This window comes from Palaemon carinicauda, chromosome 30 (assembly GCF_036898095.1).
Source record: "Palaemon carinicauda isolate YSFRI2023 chromosome 30, ASM3689809v2, whole genome shotgun sequence".
NCBI lineage: Eukaryota > Metazoa > Arthropoda > Malacostraca > Decapoda > Palaemonidae > Palaemon > Palaemon carinicauda.
Window position 1 is genome coordinate 96,285,228 of NC_090754.1, and position 16,076 is coordinate 96,301,303.

The window sequence follows — 16,076 nt, forward strand, 5'->3', positions numbered from 1 at the left end:
CTCCCAGGACCCCACCTTTTGGTGGGTAGCTCGTTTTTGGCGAGAAAGGTAGGATCGGGAAAAAGATTCAGTTCTCCCACTTCTGTGAACTGAATATGGCCCTCGTCTCTTGATAGGGCTACTATTTCACTAACTCTAGCCCATGAGGCTATAGCAAACAGGAAAATCACTTTTTGGGTTAGATCCTTAAGAGAACAATCTTCATTGTTCAAGGCTGAAGCATAGTGTAAGACTTTGTCCACAGACCATGAAATGGCATTCGGAGGAGCTGCTGGTTTAAGTCTAGCGCATGCCTTCAGAATCTTGTTGAAGATTTCGTTCGACAGGTCCATCTAGAAGGCATATAGAAGATGTGTAGTCAAAGCTGACTTACCCTGGTTATCATGGTGGAAGCCAAACCTTGCTCGTGAAGGTGGATGAAGAAGGAAAGTCAGAAGTCTATCGAGATTTCCGTCGGCTTTTTTGTTTTAACAAAAGCAACCCACTCCTTCCAAGACAACTCATATTGTCTTCTGGTGTATTTTGACTTGTATTCTTCTATAAAGTCGATACTGTCTTTCGAGATCCCAAATGTTTTCTTGACTGCTAAGGCGAGAAAATCATGAGATGAAGGCTTTGGGTTTTCTATGATGAAGCGAATACAGTCGACTTCTGAACCAGTTGGGATAGAACTGGGTTCAGTAGAGGAAACAGCCTCAACTTCAGTTCTATCACCAGAGGGAACTAATTGCTCTTGGGCCACTTGGGGGCCACCACTGCTGCTGTTCCCTTGAAGGATCTCAGCTTGTTGGGGACCTTCAGCAGGACATTTGTTGGTGGGAACAGGTAGATATGAGTCCATCTGTTCCAATCGAGAGACATGGCATCCGTCGCTTCTGCCCGAGGGTCCTCATATGGGGCTACGTATCAAGGTAGTTTCTTGTTGTCGCTCGTTGCGAAGAGGTAGATCTGCTGTTCTGGGACTCTTTCCAAGATGAAGGAGAATGAATCTACGTCTATGGATTATTCTGACTCTATCGGCTTTAGCCTAGATAGAGTGCCCGCCGTCACATTGCGGAACCCTTGTAGGTGAACTGATGATAAGTGCCATCTTTTCTTTCTTGCCAAGCGAAAGATGGCCAATATCACGTGATTGATGTAGGGCAATCTCGAGCCTTGTCAGTTCAGACATCTTACAATCACTTCGCTGTCCAAGACCAGCTTGATGTAGGCTGATCTGTGCGGGGATAGTTTCTTCAACGTCAGGATGACAGCCATGGCCTCCAGAATGTTCATGTGAAAGGTCTTGAACAGGGATGACCAGGTCCCATGAGCTTTCCTTTGATGGGAATGACATCCTCATCCTTCCGTTGAGGCATCCGTGTGGATGATTACTGATGGTTGAGGTGGTTGTAAAGGAATAGTCCTTGCTAGGCTCTTGACCTTCGACCAAGGCTTTAGAAGCAATCACAGTAAGGTCAATATTGGTCTCTGTAGATATCTTTAAGCGTTTGATGCGTATCTTCTCCAGACTCCCGATGCATCTTTTAGTTGTGCTCTTAGCACTGGGTCTGTTACTGCTGCAAACTGGAGAGTACCCAGTACTCTTTCTTGTTGGCGTCTTGAGATCCTGTTGGATTTCAGTAGTCTCTTGACAGAACCCGCGATCTCTCTCCTCTTCTTTGGTGGAATGGAGAGGCGGCGTGACTTCAAGTTCCAATGGATTCCCAACCATTGAAACTCTTGAGCTGGAGAGAGGCGAGACTTCTTGTAGTTGATCTTGAATCCCAAATGTTCCAGGAACTTGATCACTTTCGTGGTTACCTGCAGATATGCAGTCTTGGATGCTGCCCACACCAGCCAGTCATCCAGGTATGCTGCTACATGAACGCCTTCTAAGCGTACCTGTTGTACGACTGCGTCCGCAAGTTTCGTGTTTAGTTTAAAGGGCATGGCTTTGAAGTCATACTTTGTGTTCTGTAGCTTGAATCCTAGGTAGGAGGAGAGAGGGCGACTGACTGGAAGGTGCCAGTAAGCATCTGCCAGGTCTATTGAGACTTGGTAACATGTGTTGTAGGGTTAGCATCCGGAACTTGTTGTTCTCAATGAACTTGATGAGTGGATACAAGTCTAGAATGACTCTGAGTTTTTCCGAGTCCTTCTTGGGAACACAAAACAGCCTTCCCTGGAATTTGATGGATTTTGCTTTCCTTATAACCTTTTTGTTCATGAGTTCTAAGGGGGTGAAGTGTTGGAAGAACTGAGGAAATGAAGGTGGAGATCTGTTCCATTTCCATCCTAGTCCATTCTTGATTATGCTGTGGGCCCAGGGATCGAAGGTCCAACGATCCTGAAAGTGGAGTCTCCCTCTTACCTGGAGCATCTCATTGCTTGGATGGTCCGGAGGGTTTGCCACCCTGACCACGTCCTCCCCTACCTCGTGAGGGGTTTGTTGAGGAGCTCCGTCTAGATCCTCTTCCTTTCGGGTGAAAGGTAGTTAGAATTTTGGAGACCTATAGTCAATTTTCTGGGAGTATCCCGGTAGCTAAATATCCCTTAGAAAGCTGCCTAAAGGAACCTTCCACCAGGACGACATGGCTGAGCCCAAAAAGGCGGCTTTATTGCCGCTTCGACCTTCCCCCTAACGGATGCAAGGGTCCGGGAACGGCTGTGCCGGCCATGACGGCTGTCGGTGGGAGACCCTTATGACTTTGAGTGTTCTTCAGTCCTCTCTTTGACTGCCATCCACAAACCCTGGAACCGGCAGAGCAGCAGGCAACAGATTCTGTGGCTGGATGGAAGCTAGAATGATTACATTCCCCCTTTCCATTTGAATCCTCATTCCAGAAGAAGGCAGTAGGAACAGTAGTCCCTACAACCCTATTTATTATACTAAACTATAATAATAAGGTAGCCCTTCTCTCCATGTTTGTATATCTCTCTGTCGGCTAGTGCCGTCAGGTACTAGCCTAGCAGGCAGCATGCCAGCAGAACTACAGTATAAGATTATACAGCAGCCAGTATTTCTGCAGTATAGTACATACTGCAGTTAGGAAACTATAGTATATAATATACAGTAGTTTATATTTTCCAACATATTCTGTGTGTCCTTTCACAGTCCATTGTTGAGACCAATTATAATGTTGAAGTGAAGTATTCCTTCAATATCCTGATGAGCCATAGGTCATCAGAACGTAATATTCTTACCCTACAATATTAAAATTCCATTATGGAAGGGTTAGTGCTAGTATACACTAACTTTAGCTCTAGAGATTAGAGCTCTTCCACCTTAGTTTTCCCTTATAAGGAAATTCTAAATATTAATATTGAGGGAGGTCACAGAAATTGTCTGGACAGGAGACACAGATATGTGTCTTTCCTATTTTCTTTCTAGCTTACTATCCTAAGCTATAATGATAATAGTAATGCTAATTTTATGCATGAACATAAGTTTATCAGTGTGATAGAATACCCCATACTCATTTCACTTTTCCTTTCTTTACAGGAGGAGACCAAGGTGACATGTGAGGTCATCTAATGCATTTATAGGAGTAAAAACTTTTGTGGTCACTCCATGTGCAGGTCTCATGCCCCCTGCTCCATTGCAACTGAAACCTTGAGAAACTGGGATCCTAAGGATTGCAACGTCTGCTCGGCCTTGATGACCGAGGGTTTCGGTGATCCCAAGTCGACGGAGTCGAGGGATGCTGCGAGGGAAAAGCTTCGGAAGTGGGTACGAGGGTTCCAGAAGAAGTCCCTGGGACTGTACCTACCAAGCGAGCTAAAGAAGCATGCTGTTCCTGAAGGCAGCAGCTGATGCCGTCGTACCTCAGGCACGACCTGGGCCTCCTTGCGTACAGCTTGTAATTGAGGCTGATATCAACGAGGCTTTAAAAGGCATGGACATCCATCAGGAGAGGATATCTGAAGTGTCCTCGGACACCAAAAAGGATCTCTTTCAGGAAGATCCTGAAGAAGAGGAGGTCCAACAACCTGGAAGAGACGAAGATCTCGAGTCGACGGAAGCGGAGGACCCCCTTCTGTCTGTGTCGGCATTCCAGGCTGTGCCGTCAACGTCTTTGGCTCCTACCCCTCCACTAGACTCGCTGGGCCAAGCGGTTTGGCCCAGATCACGATGCTAGTGGACTCTCTACGTAAGGAAAACGTAGATATATGGAAAGAATTCCGTGAAGCAACCGGCATAGTCACTTCTCATGGGTCTTTCAAACGACCTAAAGTGTCTGACCTGCCAACATGCTCCGATACCAATCCCTGGAGGTATGCAGAGTTCATGCCCAGGATGAATGGGAAACTCTACATTTCGCAGAAGATGAGGGCCATCCCCCTGGACGACATCCAATTCTGGCCAAATCTTGCGGCTTACCCGGAATGTTTCATCCAGCTGAAGAGTGAGCCGGCGTATAAGGAAGAGACGGAATCAAAGGTAGTCATCGTTTTCGACCAGGACAAGGCACAGGCTCTCTTGACGAGTAGCCTGAAGAAGGCAGGGTATACCAACTCTAGAGTTTCTGCGCTGAGCAAGAAACACCCTACTTTTCCTGCTCCTTCATCAAAAGGTTTCCCCTTCTCGTCGAAAGTTCTCCATAGTGTGCTGAAGGCAATTGATGCAGGCAAACCATGTCCTACGCTGGAGGAGTGTAAGCCATTGTCGCTGGCCTTGCCCACAGATGAGAAGAATTGAAAAGAGGTCCACCTAACCTTCTCAGTTTCGAAACTCGACGCGGACGTCGCAGGACAGCAGTTCAGTGAGAACCTCCCGAAGCTGTCTGACTTTCTCCTGAGAAGAGAACAGGAGACAAAGGAAAAACTAGCCACCTCTTTTACCCTCCAGAACTGCATGGAGATGTGTGCAGGCGTTGCTAGCACCCCAGACATGTACACAGTCCTGGCCTAGGTGCACATGGCCACCCTAGTTAAGGACTTGTATGCTTTTGTGAAGGCCAGGAGGGCCTGCAGGGAGTTTGTGTTTGCCAATGCAACGGTCAAACACGAACCCAGGAAGCTGATCACTTCCTATATCTGGGGCAAGGACCTCTTCCCAAAGGAAGTAGTCCAAAAGTAGTCGCCAAAGCCGCCACAAAGAATATGAATCTTCTCCAAAAGTGGGGTATGTCTACTAAGAGAAAATCTTCCCCTGATGCTGGTCCCCAACCTAAGAAGAAGACAAACAAGCCAAGACTACCTTCTCGACCAGTGCAACATCCCACGGTCACCATGACCACGGTGCCCCAAGTGGTTGCTCAACCACAAACCACCTTCCAAGTGGTGCCTCAACAGCTGGTAGCCCAGTCACCAGCCTTCAACCCAGGTTTTGAGAGGCACACCACTACCTTTCACCCGAAAGGAAGAGGATCTAGAAAACCCCTAACGAGGTAGGGGAGGACGTGGTCAGTGTGGCAAACCCTCCGGACCATCCAAACAATGAGATGTTCCAGATAGGAGGGAGACTTCTCCACTTTCAGGATCGATGGACCTTCGATCCCTGGGCCCACAGCCTAATCAAGAATGAACTAGGGTGGAAATGGAACAGATCTCCACCTTCATTTCCTCAGTTCTTCTAACACTTCACCCCCTTACTGGAAGAATATACCTTAGAACTCTTGAACAAAAAGGTTATAAGGAAAGCAAATTCCATCAAATTCCAGGGAAGCCTGTTTTGTGTTCCCAAGAAGGACTCGGATACACTCAGAGTCATTCTAGACTTATATCCACTTAACAAGTTCATCGAGAACAACTAGTTCTGGATGCTAACCCTACAACATATAAGTGCCCTGTTACCGAAAGGGGCATACGTACACAGTCTCAATAGACCTGGCAGATGCTTACTGGCACCTTCCAGTCAGTCGCCCTCTCTCCTCCTACCTAGGATTCAAGCTACAGAAGACAAAGTATGTCTTCAGGCCATGCCCTTTGGACTGAACATAGCCCCAAGGATCTTCACAAAACTTGCGGACGCAGTCGTACAACGGTACGCTTAGAAGTCGTTCAGGTAACAGCATACCGGGACAACTGGCTGGTGTGGGGAGCATCCAAGACTGCTTGTCTGCAGGCAACCACGAAAGTGATCTAGTTCCTGGAACATTTGGGATTCAAGATCAACTACAAGAAGTCTCGCCTCTCTCCAGCTCAAGAGTTTCAATGGTTGGGAATCCATTGGAACTTGCAGTCACACCGCCTCTCCATTCCACCAAAGAAGAGGAGAGAGATCGCGGGTTCTGTCAAGAGACTACTGAAATCCAAAAGGATCTCAAGACGCCAACAGGAAAGAGTACTGGGTCTCTCCAGTTTGTAGCAGTAACTGACCCAGTGCTAAGAGCACAGATGAAAGATGCATCAGGAGTCTGGAGAAGATACGCATCAAACACTCGAAGAGATCTACAGAGACCGATACCGACCATACTGTGATCGCTTCTGAAGCCGTGGTTGAAGGTCAAGAGCCTAGCAAGGACTATTCCCTTAAAACCACCTTAACCATCGGTAATCATCCACTTGGATGCCTCGACGGAAGGATGAGGAGGTCATTCCCATCAAAGGAAAGCTGAAGGGACTGGGTCATCCCTGTTCAAGACCTTTCACATGAACATTCTGAAGGCCATGGCTGTCATCCTGACGTTGAAGAAGCTATCCCCTCACAGATCAACCTACATCAAGCTGGTCTGTGACAGCAAAGTGATAGTGAGATGTCTAAATCGACAAGGCTCGAGATCACCCTACATCAATCATGTGATGTTGGCCATCTTTCGCTTGGCAAGAAAGAAAAGATGGCCCTTATGAGCAGTTCATCTACAAGGGTTCCGCAATGTGACGGCGGACGCTCTATCCATGCTAAAGCCGATAGAGTCAGAATGGTACCTAGAGGCAGACTCATTCTCCTTCATCTTGGAAAAAGTCCCAGCACTGCAGATTGACCTCTTCGCAACGAGCGACAACAAGAAACTACCTCGATACGTAGCCCCATACGAGGACCCTTGGGCAGAAGCGACGGATGCCATATCCCTCGATTGGAACAGATGGACTCACATCTACCTGTTCCCTCCAACAAATCTCCTGCTGAAGGTCCTCAACAAGCTCAGATCCTTCAAGGGAACAGCAGCAGTGGTGGCCCCCAAGTGGCCCAATAGCAATTGGATCCATCATGTGAGAGAACTGAAGTTGAGGGCTTCATCACATGATTTTCTCGCCTTAGCAGTCAAGAAAAGATTTGGGATCTCGAAAGACAGTATCAACTTTATAGAAGAATACAAGTCAAAATCAACCAGAAGACAATATGAATCGTCTTGGAAGAAGTGGGTCACTTTTGTTAAAGCAAAAAAGCCGACGGAAATCTCGATAGACTTCTGCCTGTCCTTCTTTATCCACCTTCACGAACAAGGCTTGCCTCCCACCACGATAACTACGTGTAAGTCAGCTTTGACTAGACTTCTTCTATAGGACTTCCAGGTGGACCAGTCGAACGAAATCTTCAACAGGATTCCGAAGGCATGCGCTAGACTTAAACCATTAGCCCCTCCGAAGCCCATTTCATGGTCTTTGGACAAAGTCTTGCACTATGCTTCGAACTTGAACAATGAAGATTGCTCTCTAAAGGAACTCACACAAAAAGTGATATTTTTGTTTGCTATAGCCTCAGGGGCTACAGTTAGTGAAATAGTAGCCCTATAGAGAGATGAGGGCCATATTCAGTTCACAGAAGTGGGAGAACTGAATCTCTTTCGTGATCCTACCTTTCTCGCCAAAAATGAGCTACCCACCAAAAGGTGTGGTCCTTGGAGAATCTGCCCTCTGAAGGAAGATGTATCTCTATGTCCAGTAGAGTGTCTAAAGGTCTATATTCATAGAACTTCACACTTCAAGGGAGGACAGCTCTTCATAGGCGAAACCTCAGGATCAAACTTATCCCTGAAACAACTGAGGGCGAAGCTCACCTACTTCATTCGCAGAGCGGATCCTGACAGTACACCCGCAGGTCATGCTTCGAGAAAGATTGCTTCCAAGCTGAACTTTTTTCAGTATATGGATTTTGATAGACTCCGCTCATACACTGGCTGGAAATCCTCTAGAGTCTTCTATAAACATTATGCAAAGCAAGTGCACGAGCCGAAACGCTTGGTGGTAGCGGCAGGTAGTGTTATAAAACCTGTCGTCTAGTGCTGCGATGAACAGTGAACTGTTTGGGACTTTTACAGTTTGGGTGAAAAGGTGTTAACACCTTTCAGTGTAATATCTTTTACTAAGGGTCACCCTGGTGCCCCTGGGACTGTTCTGTATAGATGTAGAATCAAACCAATAACACCAGTGCCATGTGTACACTCGTACGCAGTATTGAAACTCATCCAACATTTACAGTGAAATTATCTTAATAATTTTACATTGATTTCAAGTGGCAATGTTTTAATATATTTCTTCCCTTACAGGTGGTGAATATATATGTACATTTAGAGTGTTGGCCGTGATAGATATGATTCTATTTTAATACATTCGTTGTTATATTTATGTTGTCTATACAAATAAACATTTATTTGCGTCTTATTCGCCCCAATAAGTAGCTGAATAAAACTAGCCAGAGTTTCTTACTTATTTTCCTAAAAACAAGGAAATCATTTGAAGGTGCCTATATGTGTGAATATAATTATGATAAGTTAATTACATTTGTTCCGACATATATACAAACCTTTTCGCCTCTAAAGTCAGAGTTGACAGTTTCTCTGCAGGGAGCAGGATGCCCTAAGATTGTTCCAAGCTTAGTGGATATGACGAATAACGGTACCATCATATATTTATGTTGTCTGGGTTACCATATAGAAGCTGACTCATGGTTAAGGCACTTATACAAACCCACATATATAGTACTTTCAAGTAATTCTCTGGTAAGCTTCCATCAGGACGACATGGCTAAGCCCAGAAAACGGGTTTTGAAGCAAAGCGAAAAATTTATTTTTGGGTAAGATAGCCATGTCGTCCTGATGGACCCACCCTCCTTTTCTAAGAAAAGGAATATACACACGTAACAATCCCCACCCGAAACTACTCTATCTGTAGCCATCCATGCTTAATTGCTACAAGGAATGAGTTGCCATGTTGGGCGCTGTAGTAGTACGTTAAGGGGATCCACCGGGTAACCTTGATGACGGCTCCCCTTCATTTTCGCCACTCTTCCCCATCAGAGCGAAAACTCTATTTGGGGTGAAGATTGCCATGTGTCGTATCAAGAAATACGTCCCCTGATATTATGCGATATCCTTAAGAATTTTCTTAAGGATACTCGCGCCAGGAGTTAGAATTCTGGAGACCTGTGGTCAATACTCTGAGAGTATCACTGTAGCTAAATATCCCTTAGAAAGCTGCCTAAAGGAACCTTCCATCACGACGACATGGATATATCATCCAAAAATAGATTTTTCACTTTGCTTCAAAATCTGTTTTGTAGGAGACCGGTCGGCATCGCAATCCACCCGGCAAGCAGGGAGATTCTAGTATACCGGCCAAAGATGTGGCGACAACTAGGCCATCACTAAAGGACAGAGAGGGGAAGGGGAAAGGGTCCTATATTTTGTGTAGGAAGAAGGTGGCACATTTGCCTCCTGCTTTCGGTCACAAACGTAGAAACGTAGTTTCTATACCGGCGCCATCTTGGGTAGCAGAAAAATATCGATTCCTCAGCCTAAGACCTTGCCGGATATAAGATATGTCTTCTAGACCACAAGGGAGAAGGTGGCGGCAATTGTACACCACTTTCGGTTGTAGACTAGGGAAGCCGGGCTTTCTATGTCTGCAACTGTAAACTGGCAGGGGGAATGACTAGTCCCCCGTCAGCAAAGTTGCCGACATCAAGACTGAATACTCTGAGTAACTGTCATAATTCAAAGCCGGGATACCCACCGGTAAAGAGGGAAGACAGAAAACACTAGCCTAGTCAAGCCGGAGTACGCTACTCTACGGCAAGACCAAGATAGGGTTGTCGCCTAATGGCGACACTCAGAGGGAAGGTAGGGTTTACCCTTAAATCTCGAAAAGAGACGAGTATCGAATTATATAAGTATTTCTAGGAGATACACTATCTCCTACTGAATTGATAAAACGATACAAGAGGATAAACGGGGATAATGTACGAAAGTAAACTAAAACGCATTAGGCTAGCCTAGCGCGAGTCGAGATCTCGGCTACGCTAAGTCACCGAGACTCTAACGTATACGATCGAAGCATTTCATAGAAGAGGAAATAGACGTGCATGATCTTATCTTCACTAGTATAATTTTCCTAAATAGCTATAATTCATTAAAGCTAAATACCGGGAACATTGTTCTACTGACTAAATAACGGATTTGGAGCGAAGCGAAAAATCTATTTTTGGGTGAGATGGCCATAACGTCCTAATGGAAGGTTCCTTTAATAGCTTCCGAAGGGTATATATGTTTACAGTGATATTCCCAGAAAATCAAACCAAAGGTTTCACAGAATTCTAACTTCTGGCGCCAGTACCTTTAAGATTACTCTCAAGGGTATCGTATATCATCAGGGGACGTATTCTTGACACGCCACATGGCAATCTGCACCACGAATAGCCTCTACGCCTCGAGGGGGAATACGTGGCAGAATAGAAGGGTAACCGCAACAAAGATTACCCTGGTTCCCCTACTACAATCTTATCACAACCGCGCCAACTCCCTCTGGCGGTCATTCCTTGTAGCGTTGAGCAAGGTGCTACAGATACAGTAGATCAGGGGGGGAAACCGTGAAGATCTTTTCATAGAAAAGAGGGTGGGTCCATTAGGACGTCATGGCCATCTCATCCAAAAGTAGATTTTTCGCTTCGCTCAAAATCCGTTTTTTGGGCTCAAGCAATGACGTCCTAATGGAAGCATACCAGAGAATTAATGTATCTGTGGTTTTGTGTAAGTGCCTTAACCTTGGGACAATATTTCTACGGCCAAAAGGGCCAATTGAGACAAATGACGTTACCGTTATCCGTCATCATCACTAAGCATAACAATGTTAGTGCTTCCTGCCCCCTGCAGGGAAGAGTAATTTTTAGACGTTAGAAAAGGGCCTCAAGGTAGCATATATTGTATGAACAAACATAAGTATACACTGAGAATACAAACGGTCTCAAGGATTGTATATATAGCGGAACCAATATCAGTGTCCTCATCCATTGATTGTAAGCATACAATGATATGAGAAATACTTACATGAGTAAGTTAAGGAACTCTGGTATTTTAAACATGCAATTGTTGGGCAAATTAGGACGCAACTGCATTTTAATAGATAAATGACTACATGCTAAATGAATGTAGCATGATAAGGAAATTATACGAGAGACATAAAAAGAAATTAATGTTCACCTTTTTGAAAGGGGAAAATGATGAGTGCCTCTCTCTAACTGAAGAAAAGCTCTTTTAACAAGACTTTTCTTCATAATTTCTGTACATGAAATAGTCTAACAACACTGTGTACTATGTACACACGGCACTAGTGGTATCCGTATAATTTCACACCTGAGATTCTGAACAGATTTAGTGTTACCTTGGAAACACTTATTCAAAGGGAGGTCACACGAAAATTGCTGACCCCTTCTCCTTTTAATTGATAGTCCCAATCAATTTACTGTTCATCGCAGAGCTAGACGACAGGGTCCAAATAGCACCTGCCGCCACCACAAAATGCTCCAATCCATAGATTTGCTTAGTATAGTGTCTGTAAGACGCACTGGACAACCTCTGATCAATAGGTGAACGAAGAGGCTAAAGTCCACACACTGAAAGGTTCAGTGATGAAGCAACTTTCCTCGGATCTTTTATCTGCAGGAGTACTGTCAGGATCCGCTCCGCGAAAAAGGTAGGTGAGCTTCGCCCTCAGTTGTAGGGATAGTTTAATCCAAAGTTTTCTCCTGTAAAGAGCTGTTCCTCCTGAAGTCTGAAGTTCTATGAAGATAGACCTTAGACGCTCTAGCAGACCTAGAGAGACATCTTCCTTCAGAGGGCAGATTCTCCAGGAGCCCCACCTCTTAGTAGGTAGGGCATCTTTAATGAGAAAGGTTAGATCAGAAAGATATGCAGTTCTCCCACTTAATGTGGCCCTCATCTCCGGATAGGGCCACTATTTCACTAACTCTAGTCCCAGAGGCTATAGCAAACCGAAAAAATAACCCTTTAGGTTAGATGCTTGAGGGAACAATCCTTATTGTTCACAGGTGAGGCATAATGTAGGACCTTGTCCAGAGACCATGAGATGGGCTTTAGTGGCGTTTCGGGCCTAAGCCTGCACATGTTATCTGAAATTTATTAAAGATTTCAATCGTTAGATCCATTTAAAGGGCATATAGAACAGGTTTAGTCGGGGCTGACTTGCACAGATATAATGGTCCATGGATCCAAAGATCCCATCAAGTGACCTCTCTCGCAAAGTCGGCCATACCCTTGGTGCTTACCCAAGGGTTTATATGGAGACAAGGCCGGAGAACTAGCGTTCTCATAGTATCCAAGGATACACTGCCTCCTTCCTCAAAGGCCAACGTGCTGTCGGCCGCCAGACCCTGAATATAGGGGTGGACAGAGAAGGACAGGCAGATCATGAGATTGTTTTCGGGCCCTTTTGCTTTACAAAACAATCTACTTTTCCCAAGATGACTCGTATTGTCTTCTCGTTGACTAGACTTGTATTCTTCTAGGAATTATATTTTGCCTTTAAGATCCCAGTCTTTTTCCTAACCATTAAGGGCAAGGAATTCATAAAATGAAGGGATCAGGTGTACTGTGATAAATCGAAGGCAGAAAACTTCTGAACCTCCTGGATAATCCTAGGTGCATAAATAGGACTAGCCTCAGCCTCAGTTCCTTCATTACAGGGAACGGGATGTTCTTGGGCTTTCTGGGAGCCAACAGAGCCCCTCTTCCCAGGAAGGGTCTCAGCATGTAGAGGGCTTTCCGGAGGAAATTTGATGGGCTGAACAGGAATTCTAAGTCCATCACTTATAATGTAGAGACATGATGTCTGTTACCTCCATTAGAGGGTCCTCGTATGGGACTAAATAACGAGATAGTATCTTGATAACGCTCGTGATGAAGAGAACGATCTGCAGCTCGGGGACTTGTCCCCTTCTGGGAGGGAATGGGTCTGTGTCCGTGTACCATTCCAACTCTATTGGGTTGAACCCGAGAAGAGCATCCGCTGTCACCTTGTGGATCATATATAAACGAGCTGCTGATAGCCGCCATTCCCTTAAGGAAGGGATGGCTAGCATTCCCTAATGAAATGAGACGTCCATTATCCTCGACAGTTTCGATGCCTCATTATCGCTTCGATGCCCCAGATCAACCTGAGGAGGTCCGATCTGTGTGGAGAGAGTTTATCCACCCATTACAGGGCTAAAATGGCCTACAGGTCTGTGGCCTTTGGTCATTGTAGGGTAAGCGAAGAGGGAATGACCATCATAGGTCCTATTAGATCTCTTCGAGCGTTTGATGCGTATCTTCTCCAGCCTCTTAGCGCATCTTATAGTTGTGCACGTAGCACTGGGTCTGTCATCATCGTGAACTGGAGAGAGTTCGAAACTCCTCCCTGTTAGCGTCATGGAATCCTGACTGATTACAATAGTTTCTTGACAGACCTTGCGATCTCCTTTTACATCCCCAGGGGAAAAGGGGCGGTAGGGTGACTACAGGTTTCAATGATTTTTTAAAACATTGAAGCCCCTGAGCTGGAGAGAATCGAGATTTCTTGAAGTTATATGCATCCTCGATGTTCCAGGGCCGGATCATCTCCATGGATGCTCATAGACAGTCATTTCGGGTGCTTCCCACCCCAGCCTGTCGTCCAGGGCCATCATTACCTGAACTCTTTCTAGGCCTGGTTTCGTTTGATTGTGTCTGCTAACCCCGTAAAGATCCTAGGACTGAAACTAGTCCGACGAGAATCTCGTCCAGGATATATGTTATCTTCTGTAACTTGGATCCTGGGTAGGAGTGGAGGGGGTGACTGACTGGAAGTTGGTGATAGACATCTTCCAGGGCTGGCTAGATTGTCAACACCCCTTACTGAATAGGGTCCTTATGTTCAGAAGGATTAACATTCTGAACTTGCTGTTCTATTGGAACTTGTTGAGTGGCGCCAAGTCCAGAATGACTCAGAGTTTTCTTGAGTCTTTCATGTGAACACTAAACCGCCTTCATTGGAAATCGATGGACTCTACTTTCCTCACCGCTAGTATGCTCTAGAGCTCTAAGGTATACTCTTCTAGGATATTTGAATATAAGAAGAGTTGAGGAAAGGATGGTGGAGGTATGTCCATTTCCATTCTAGTCTCATCTTGGTCAGACCTTGGACTCCAGGGATCGAAGGTCCGGCGATCCAGGAGGAACTTCCCTTCTACCAGAAGCGTATGTTTGCTTCGCATGATCCGAAGGTGTATATATCTGACCGTCTGTGGAACAACGGTCATTGTAACTGTGGGATGCTGTTTAACATCCTGAGGAGAACTAAGAAACCCTTCCGTTCTCCTTTCAGGCCATACCTGACTGTTTGCGTATTTCAGCTTTTAAGTGTTTCACTGTAATAGAAGATTCCTTTCTATTGTATAAAGCTTAGGATAAGTACGCTGGAAAAGAGGAGAGACACAGACGTGTAAATCCTTCCAGCCAACTGCTGCGGTCTTCTTAATTATTGATTCTAGGGCATCCCCTTTCAAGAAGGGGCCGATGGAAGATTCTATTCCATAAGGATAGAGTAGCGCCCTACATCCTGGGAATTAATAATGAGAATCAAGAGGCTGATGAAGAATCAGTGTAAGGAAAAAGGGGCGGGGGGAGTGGATCCCCCAAATCAGGTAAGTCTCAGCAAGGGGTTGTGCTTAAAAGCACAACATACTGGAAAACCATTCTATTGCATGGTTATGTACCAAAGATTTCTGTCTGCGATATGGTCCTAAACTGCAGGTGTACAGGGTATTGTATACCCCTATACAACTCGCATGTTACCGTCAAGGCTAGTGCTTGGGGGTAAGTTAACTGGCACAGTACTTCAGTACCGATATGGCTAGCAGGTCTTTGACATATCAGTGACTTGTCGGCTGTCAGCAGGTCGCTGACAGACGTCACACCATTCTAGCCATTATTCAATGTGACTGGGTAGTGGTGAAAACTATAAGCATAGTCAGCGGATCTGTGAACCAGAGGCGACTCCTCGGGCTGTCGGCAGACCGCCGATAATCGGCGGGCTGTCGATTGAAGGTATACCAACTCAGCTATTGACTGGGTGGTGACCAAGGGCACACACTGCCGGCTCTTGGTGGCGGAGTCAGATGTAACAGTGAAACAATGACTGCTGTTGTCGATTTCACTACAAGGTGTGGCTTGATTGTGGAGTCTCTGCCCGGTGTTTGTCAGTCGGGGGTTCGAGTCCCGCTCAGACTCACCAATGCCGTTAGTGTCTGCAACCTCATCTTGAGAGGCAGGGTTGGGGGGGTTTAGACCTTAAAAACCTTTAAAAGGAGCACTAAATCGGCAGTTTTGGTAATGAGAAAGTGAAATTTTCAGTTCAATTCCCGTAGAGTTTTCGCCTTTTTACTAGTTTGCAACTGAACCGCATTTATGAAATAACTTTCGAAATGAAACCAACCACAGTTCGACAGCTCTAGACTGCCGTCTTGTAGGTTGGGGATTTTGGAAATAATATTGCTGGTGAACCTGCATATATTATGTCCGTGAAAATACTCATCTTTATAACTGCAGAAGACTGTAATGCATCATCTGGTGTCCCTCCTGTAACGAAGGGAGAACAGAAATGAGTATTCAATTGATTATCACATCGATAAACAATATGCAAAATTGTCTTTTGACAAAATAGCTTAGGACAGAAAGCTAAAAGAGATAGTGGGAGACACATCCCCTATGAGCAAATGCTTTTACTTCTCCTCAGTCTTAAGATAAGGAAATTCCTCCAACCGGGGAATTCCCTGAAGAAAAAGTTCGAACACCTAGGTGTAAGGAAGTGTACATGCACTGTCCCCTTCTATGCTTAACGCTGTGAGGTAAGGAGGATTGATACACAATCAGAGTATCGAAGGAATGTCATTCTTTCGA

At 45.4% G+C, this 16,076-nt stretch overlaps 1 protein-coding gene across 2 annotated transcripts in view; it reads left to right on the forward strand.

Moving 5' to 3' along the window:
* Positions 1-16,076, forward strand: part of LOC137623357 (integrin beta-PS-like) — a 1,240,954-nt gene that overhangs the window by 979,299 nt on the left and 245,579 nt on the right. The window lies entirely within an intron of this gene.